The sequence below is a fragment of the Dipodomys ordii genome, unplaced genomic scaffold (assembly GCF_000151885.1).
Source record: "Dipodomys ordii isolate 6190 unplaced genomic scaffold, Dord_2.0 Scaffold3, whole genome shotgun sequence".
NCBI lineage: Eukaryota > Metazoa > Chordata > Mammalia > Rodentia > Heteromyidae > Dipodomys > Dipodomys ordii.
The window spans coordinates 272210-281879 of NW_012267219.1; positions in this window are offsets into that span (position 1 = coordinate 272210).

Sequence of the window (9670 nt, forward strand, 5' to 3'; positions counted from 1 at the left end):
GGTTTCTCTGTTGAGTTTTTGCCGAGTTGATCTATCTAGTGGGGAGAGTGGTGTGTTAAAATCCCCAACAATTAATGTCTTTGGATCTATATGGGATTTAAGGGAAAGTAGTGTTTCACAGAACAGTTTTATATGTAATGAATAGTCTCCTCTTAAATCTCAGTGGTCTCTGCTCTTTATCATTACTCTTCTCTTGTTTTACATTCTCTTTTCCTTCCACTTCTAGTTTCTAAATGGGGGTGATTAAAGAAGGATATTAAATTATTAAATGAATAATGTAAGGACATTGGTTGATAATTATATTGAATAATTACATGACGATTTTCCCTTTCATCTGCTTTATGTGTTCTTTGGTATTTATTTCCCACTGTTATTCATTTTTCATTTTTCTGTAATTTTTTGCCTCTACTCATCATGTTTCCTATTTCTTTCTGTACATTGAGTATTTTTATGAGTATAACACTCCTCTTCATTCATCCACCCACTTCTTAATACCCACTCCACTCAAACAAAACATGTTTCACCTTTCTGGTGTCCATGCTCTAAAACTGTCTACTAATTACTGATTGTTAATTACCCTAGAATGCTCTTGCCCATGTGCCTGAGCGGTGATCTGTGCATGCTAGGCTGCTTGGTTTTTGTTGTTCTAGTTTGATTTTTGGAATCATTGCCATGTGCCCCTGCATCTTGCTTCCCTCCATGGGACAAAATGCCATGGACTTTTTCTGCCCAGACTGGCCTAGTAAAATCCTCCCATTCTTAACCTAACACCTATGCTAGTGATGAAAGGGACAAGACACTGGGCCTAGCTGTGGGGCTGAGAAGATGTCTCATGAACTTTTCTACTTGGGCCAGCCTTGAACCACAGTCTTCCCTTTCTTGGCTTCCCAAGTAGTTAGAATTACAGTTATAAGTGCTCAGTGATAGGTGCTCATTTTGACCTTTGTCATATGTTGGTTTTTGAAATAACCCTCAAAGCTCTGACATTAAAAGCCTGGCTCCTGCTGCAGCCATGTTGGCAAGTAAGGGCTCTAGGATTTGGAGGGCTTTCACCTCATGGATTGAATCCATTGATGGTTTCCTATGGGCTACTGGGAGGTGGCAGAATCTTTAGGATGTGGGACATGGCTAGAAGAAGTAGGTCACTTTGGGCTAGCCTTTGCAAAGCGGTATTTAGTTCATGGCTCCTTCCTTTGTTTCTCTTCTTTTTTTGCCTCCTGGCTGCCATGAGGAGTGCAGCTTTACCCACACACTCCCTGCCATGATGCTCTGCCTCCCCAAAGGCCCAGAGACCATGGAATCACGTGACTATGGAACCACATGACCACGGATGGAAAATTCTGAAATCAGGAGCCAAAACTAATCTTTCCTCCTTTAAGTTGATTCTTAGTACTTGGTCTCAGCAAAGGAAATCTAAATAATAAACTTAACAAGTAGGTTGCTTTTGACCAATAGCAGAAACAACAATTAGCATATTTTGCATTCATTTGTGTTTTATACATGTGGGGTTGGAAAGCATAAGAACTGTGAGAGATCATGTTTCACTGTAATATAAAATTTATTAGGGACCACTTTACAATTTAATGGCGACCACTACATGCAAGGCAATGGTTCATCTCCTAGGGTTAGTTTTTAATTTCTTAAACGCATGCTCTGCACAAACAACATGAAATGGCTATTTGGTGGAACCACAATTTAATGCCTCATGTCCACACTTCTTTGCATTTCTCGCTGAACTGCATCTTCAATTCAGCCAACACTGGCCTTACATGGAACACTGACAAAGCACTTCTCTATGACTGCCACTAATTACCTTTGTCTGTGGAGGATATTTACACCTTTCTAACCAATGATGAAGCTATCCCCAAGGCAGTTTTGAGCCAGTGCTGCTTTGATGATTTCTGAATAATGTGATTTTTCCCTGGAGGCTTAAGCTAATACTTCACTTCAACAGTTAACTGCATCAGTTAGAAAGACCTGAGAGATAAGCTGCTTTCCTTGAGGATATTGCAACACGGGACTCCACTGGTATCTATGGACAACTAGGGAGTAAGAAAGCTGATTTCTACGCCTTTACTTCACTTCCAAATTGATCTAGCTTTGCCATAATTAGTTACAAGTTGCATTAGGGCAACTACGGGAATTCCCACAGGGTGAAATGAAACTTTTGTGTTCTATGGCAAGTTACCTTCAATAAAGCCCATGTTACAGTTTTAATCAGTCTCATTGGGTCTTATTATCAATTGAATTTAGAAAGGAATAGAATTAGAAATAATCCTGAGAAATCCCTGGATAGATGATTACAGGGCATTTCAAGCTTGGAATAGTTTCAAAGAGTGCATTAAATGTTAACAACTATTGAGTCAAGAGATAAATGTTTTAAGTTTTCACACCTGAATTGCATACATACACATTCAGACATAAGAATTCTTTGGATAGATGTCAATATTGTTAGAATAATTCCAAGAGAATCATATGTTCTAACGTGACTTTGATATATGTACAAGCATGTTTTGATTCCTTCCATGGAAAATTACATCTGCTCTCACCCATGTTTCTCTCTTTTAAGCTACTTGAAAGAGTAGTTTGTATCACTTAGCTTATACTGCTGGGAATTCTTGAATCCTTGATAGTTTAGAGTTGAGTTCCATATACTATTCCTTCAGTGGAAATGTTATTATTTATTAGGTTTAATAAACTTCATCTAGCATAAAAGGAAAAAATTAAAGACTTTTTTCTAAAATAATTTCCTTCTATACAGGCATATTTGAACTACACTTTCTCTTGCTTTTAGTGCAATCGTATAAAATGATATTTTACCCAATTCCTTCACATCTTTGTTTTTTTTCTTTTAAAATGTTTAAGTGGCAAGATAAAATCTAACTAATTTCCTTTGATAGGTTACTGATATTTACTGGAGAGTTCAGAAAGATGTTCATTAGTTATCCATACTTATCCTTACATATCCCAGTAAGCAAGCTTATTGCACTAAAGTAATATACTTCATTTGCAACCCCTTTGTGCAATGTCAGCTGTGTAGATATACCACATGCATTCGTGCATGCTCATAGCTCTTGTTAGCTGATTAGAGCAGCTCTGTTTGAGAAGACATTAAGGACTAGGCTGTACCAAACACTATTCTAAGCTCAAACTTTAACCAAAGCAGCCACACTACAATAATGGACTAACTTTACCATTAATGTTCCTTTGACTGGATGTCAATTAAGCATCAAAATAACATAAAAATGAACTTAAATTACAACTGAGCACACATAAGATAGCTACCGGAACATAGTGTGGTTTGAAGCTTTTCAAAGCCATCTCTTATACTCAATTGACTTCAAATTTTTCCTCTTACCACACTGGGAAGCTAATCAGGAGGAACTCTTTCCTTGATTGAAGTACTAAAGAAGAGAGTAAAAAGCTACAAATGTTGTGCCACTAGAAGCTACCTAAAATAACATAGTAAAATTTTCTATTTATATCTTCAGAATAAGAGAAAAGCAAAACAGATGACGCTTTAATAAAGGCTTTGTTAAAATAAAGCATTCTCTTCTTTCTGGTTGAAACTATTCTAGATAGTCAATAATTAATTTATATTTCAAATTCCTACTTTAGTATTTCTCAGAATCTCAAATCACATATAGGTAAGGTGAGTTTTTATTTTAAGAAAGAGCTAGTGCCTTGCATTTTAAAGATATTCTCCAAAGTGGACAGATACTCTTAATGTCATATTTATCTAAATGAAAAAATTAGTTTTCATAATACATAATCTTGTGGCAGAAATTATTTTGAAAATGCTTGAGTTACCTACATTCTATCATGCATGAATATAAAGAATACACAAATATTGGAATGGTATAGATATGTCCTAAATGATCTCATCTATCAAATAGTGCAAAGTAATCCTACATGTATGCTTTCTAAACCAGTCTCAATCAGGAAACACTCGAATAGTTTCATTAATGGTGAATGCTTTGGAAGGTGATCTCAAAAAGGTCTTCTTGTTAGAAAATTTTTCCTCATGTTAAATAAAAAAGCGCTTTCCCATGTCTTCTTTCCATCACTTCAAGGTCTACTGTTTGTGTCCTTGAGAATATGTCGAATTCTTTGATAACTCCTCTAAGTGTGCAAAGGCAATGAAAGCAATTGTCTTGTCTTGTGTATGTGTAATACTTAGTTCTAATAAAAAATGGCAATATTGCCACTCCTGTAAACTTACTTTGCTGTATTACCAGGGCACTTAGATTTTTACATAGTACTAATACAGTCCTTTCCTCAGAAAGTATTTATACAGCGCCGTCGCCATCCTTAGGAGAAGACCAAAATCCATGGGCTTTTTCCTTCTGAATATTGTGGAAACCACCCATGGCTATGACATAAGTTCAAATACCTTGTGAATTATTGCAGACAGGTGCATGCTAGAGGGTCACAATATTTTTGAGAAAAATAGTGTTAGGTAACAAAAAAAAATCTGTCACAATGTCATAGAGTTCATTTGGTAGACACATAAAACAGAAGGTATCGAAAGAATGAAGATATTTTAGTATATTTTTAAAACCTTAACTATAACACTTTAGTAACAAAATTACACTCAGTAAATTATCTTGAGAGCTAAAGAGCACAGCATGTGAGATTTGGTTAAAGCGTTCAGGCAGGACTTACATTCTGATGCAAGCATTATGAGTTCTGTCCACCAGATGGCACTGCTGGAGAGTTTTTCATAAGCATAACAATCATGTGACCCTTCCACACTAACCAACCTACTGAGATCTGTAACTAACCATGGACAACGATGTAGTTCTGTATTTTAAGGAATTTATTTGATCATCAGTCAGTCGAATTTACTTTGCTTTAAATAAATAACTTGGTAAAAAGTTTTCAAGTGTTTCAAGTCTTATTCTGAGTTATTGTTATTGTCACCAGAGTAAACAATGTTGCCATATCATTCAATAATTATTAATGGTTAGTTCTGAGCTGCTTTTAACTAGTTGTAATTGTTCAAAAAAATGAAAAGACTTTTAGTCTCCTGTATTATTAACACATAATTGATAACATATATCTCTACCTTAGTAGGAGTTCAGGCTAGGGTCAGTGTGTATGCCTAATATGAAAAGGCCCTGAGATTTCCAACACTGGAAAAAAAAGATGTTTAGAATAACTTTTAGACACTAGTCATATACTTTGCCTCAGGTATTTGGAAAATTTTTTTTCATTCAGACAGTCTGTTAGGAAGGTTATTTTTGCAGCACTTTCTTTCTCTGGAAGATAAAAATAAAATTTTAAATAACTCTTACAAAGTAAAATTAAATTTGTTACAGATAAGCTGGGTACCAGTGGCTCAGACTATAATCTTTGCTACTCAGGAAGCTGAAATCTAAGTATTTTGTTTGTAGCTAGCCTGTGCAGCAATATCCATAAGACCTTTATCACAAATTACCAGCAGAAAGTTGGAAGTAGAGGTATGGCTCAAGTGGTAAAGTGCCAGCCTTGAGTGAGAAAGCTAAGGGATGGACTGGGAAGGTGGCTCAGTGGTAGAGCGTTTGCCTTGCATGCATGAGGCCCTGGGTTCGATTCCTCAGCACCACATAAGCAGGAAAAAAAAAGCCAGAAAAAGCTAAGGGACAACCCTCAAGCTCTGAGTTCAAGTTGTGATATCAACATTAAAAAAAAGTTCTCTTCTTCTTTTTCTTCAACAAATTAGCAATTCTAATTATTTGTCATTATAGATGATCATTATTTGTAATATACATGTACCACACTTATTTGGTTCAATAATGGAATTACTGGAATTTATTTTAATTTGTGGAGTTTATATAATAATTATTGAATGTTTCAGTCCTGTAAAGACATCCCAAATAGATTAGTGATTAGTGATTACTTTTCTAGAAAAGTAGAGAGATGGAGTAAAAAAAAAAAAAATTAACTTCCTACGTCTCCACAATTTTAGTTAAAGTAGCTTCTGAATGGTTAAAATTGCTTATAAAAAAAAAAAAAGCTGTGGTGGATGAGCATCCTGTAAAGGGTCAATGAAAGAGCCTGGCCCTTTGGGGGTGATCGAACTTTCAAAATATATGACCTCTGGAAAGTGCTTTGGTCATTGAAGGTAGAACCTCAAAAGGGACTATGCGACGACTCTGATACTCTGTTCCCCCTCTTCTCCCTTTTCCTCTTCTTCCTTCTTCTTCTTCTCTTCCTCTCCTTCGCCATCCTCCTTCCTCTCTTCCTCTTTCTCTTCTTCCTCTTCCTCCCCTTCCTCCACTCTCTCTTTCTCCTCCTCTTCCTTTCCTTCTGTGAACTCCTACCACTAGGCACCCAAAACAATGGGTCTGTCCAGTCTTGAACTTGAACTTCCAGAACTTTGGGCTAAAATATGCTTTTCTTTATTCATAAGTAGTCCACTCTTAAATACCTTTCTGTACTAATGTGAAGCTGAATAAGCACACATCCAATCCAAATGTCAGAAAATGAGGCAAAGTGAGAGAATTCAGGCTACAGAAAATCCAGAGAATTACTAGAGCTGAATTCTCAGGTCTGCATGTCACCATGACACAAGATTGTTTTTTGTTTTGTTTTTTTTTTTAATTCTATGAAATGTTTTTCTCTTATTGACATCACTCTAAAGTTAATTTTTCTTTATGTTATGGACTCTAGAAGGTCCACATTTATGACTTTCTAAGTTCAAGACCAATGGAAAAGGTTATATTTTCCTCCTGTTTGCCTAAGTAAAACTCCAGAGTTGGTTTGATGGGGTCTTCTTGACTCATGTGTCAGACTTTGAGCCAATCTCCTCTGCAAGGTTTTGGTTACACATCTACTATACAGTATTAGAATTGAGCCAGAAGCTGGTTGTTCATATCTGTTATTCTAGCTACTCAGGAGCTGCTATCTGAGGATTGTGGTTCAACGAGAGTCCAGGCAGAAAAGGCCCCATGAGATTCTTATTTCCAATTAACCACTCAAAAACTGGAACGAGGGCTGTGACCCAAAGTGTTAGAGCAGTAGCCTTGAGCACAAAGAATTTAGGGACAGTGTCCAGGAACTGACTTCAAGCCCCAAGACCAACCAAAATAAATAAATAAAATAAGGAATTGGGGCTGGGAAGGTGGCTCAGGGGTAGAGTGCTTGCCTTGCATGCATGAGGCCTTGGGTTCAATTCCTCAGCACCACATAAGCAGAAAAAGCCAGAAATGGTGCTGTGGCTCAAGTAGTAGAGAACTAACCTTGAGCTAAAGAGCTGAGGGACAGCACCCAGGCCCAGAGTTCAGGCCCCAGGACCAAAAAAAAAAAAAAGAATTCAAAGTGTGTTTCTCTAGTGAGGAACAAGGAAAATAGACAAAAATTTAGAGAGTTTCTCTTATACAATGAAATCACATAGGTTGTAGGAACAAAAGCAAGTGAAATACACCCAGCAAATGTGTGATATGATATTTTCTATCTTTCTAACTTCCTATCAAATTTCTGATACTCAAAAGGAAAATTCATTTATTTGGGGGTTAAGATGGTATACCACATGACAGATTTCAATACAGGTATTTATTCACATCTGGGTTTCTTTCTTCACTTTAAAAATTTTTTCCCCTTTTCATTATTTATTTCATTCATGTTGTTGAGTCAGAGGACATGGATCTGTTTGATAAGTTTCTAAGTTCAGTAGTGTTTAGATTTTCTTTTAAAAGCAGCAAATATACCCTTCCCTATTGTAAACCTACCAATAAATACTTCAGGTTCTGATGCTCATTATCTTGAACATAGGAACTGAAAATTTGATTGGCATTGCAATCTTAATAAAGAAATATATGGATATTCAGTAAAGAAGACAAGATTTGGGAGAAGGAAATCACCACGCTTTGATAAATAGTAGAACAACTGTATAGCAGTGTCCTATTTTCTGCCATAAGGTTAGTAAATCTAGGTGTACATATATTCACACATATACACACCTATGCACAACCAGCTGGCTTTTTTCTTTTTCTTTTTCCTCCTTGCCAGTTACTAAACTTTTAGCTCAGAGCCTCATGCTTGCTGGGCAGGCAGTCTACCACTTGAGATATACCATTAACCCTTTTAGAATTTAGTTTTCATGTAGGGTCTCACCTGGGCCAAGCCTCAGACCACACAGCCTCAGACCTATGTAACTGTGACTACAGTCATGTGTTCCCATGCATTGTTTGTTGAGATTTGGTCTTAGCAACTCTTTGTCCAGGTTGGCCTCAAACCAACATCCTCTTGACCTTCAAATAGATAGAATTATAGGCTTGAGTTACCATATTCAGCTGTAATTCTTTTCTAAGAACTAATGGATGGTGGGGTTATCAGTCTGATCATATACTAGAACATAGAGCTAATTTTTTTTTTTTAGAAAATTTGCTTGTTTCAATATGTATCCACATGAAGTATCTTATTGTTAGGTACTGATGAGAAGAATACTGGTGATTTCTTCAGAGAGAACAATAGGATTAAATAATCACTCAAACAAAAACAATAACAACAAACCATTACTTATGATTTCAGAGGCTAAACAATAATTTAGATTTATGTCCATAGGATTCAGTTGGCTTCTCAGTAATTGTTAATTAGTTGAAATTTTATTTAAATATAGGAATCAGGGCATATAGAACACTAAATTATAGTAGTGAATGGACTTAGAATGTCTAGAAATACAGTAAAATGTGTGAAAGCAAATTCAAGTTTTGAGTACAAATAAATACTTCAAAGTAATTTAAAATTACTGATTTTTTAAAAATCAAAGTTGCTCAACATTGATTAAGTAAATTTAAAGAAAACGTGGTATTATGTAGTCACACAATATTGCTGTCTGTATATGCACCAAGTGGTAGTGAACAATATTTAAAAGATGCAGTAACCAAGCATCCCTTATTGTTTTGAACAGCATTTTACAGAAAAAAGCAGTAAAATATCAGGTGTATTTGTTACACAGGATGTGATTTGAATAGCAAACATATAAAGAAGTATCCAAGTGCTTTTAGACTATGAAGACAGATAATCAAAACAACAGTAATAGAAAGGAAAAGAAAAAAAGGAATAAAAAAAGTCCAAAACTATGGTTCAGGATTCAAAAATAAAATGTAGGAGAAATGAAGTATTCATCCTTGTAAGCCTTATGCCCACCTTTGGTCCTCAGCTCCACCCAGACCTGAGCTCCTCCCTGCCCTAGAGTTTCTGCTATGCAGCTGGCCCCTTCCTCTCTCCACCCAGACCCACCTGAGCTCCCATCTACCTCACTTCCTACCCCCCATGCTGCTGCTTAGATAGTGGAGGCTGCCATGTGCTCTCTCTCAGACGTGGCTCATCCAATAAACCTTGTAATAATCTTTCTTCTGTGCCTGCCTGCTTCCACGTGGTCCCCTGGGATGGAGGTGACGGATCCTTTCAATCCTAAAAGCAAATCAAGTGACTTTGTGCTTTCTTGTATTAAAAACAAATCAAAAATATTTTATAATGATGGCTTCTCTGGCAAACAACTAATCCATCATTCACTAATAAAATGAATGATTTAGCCAATTCTACTCTCTGTAAGTGATGGGTTTAAGGAATGTCTTACAATTTTAATTGCCATTGTTATGTTTTAAGTGAATATTTTTCTTACAACTTTCATACAGTCTTGTGCCCATTGATAATTGTGTGTGCGTGTGTGTGTGTGTGTGTG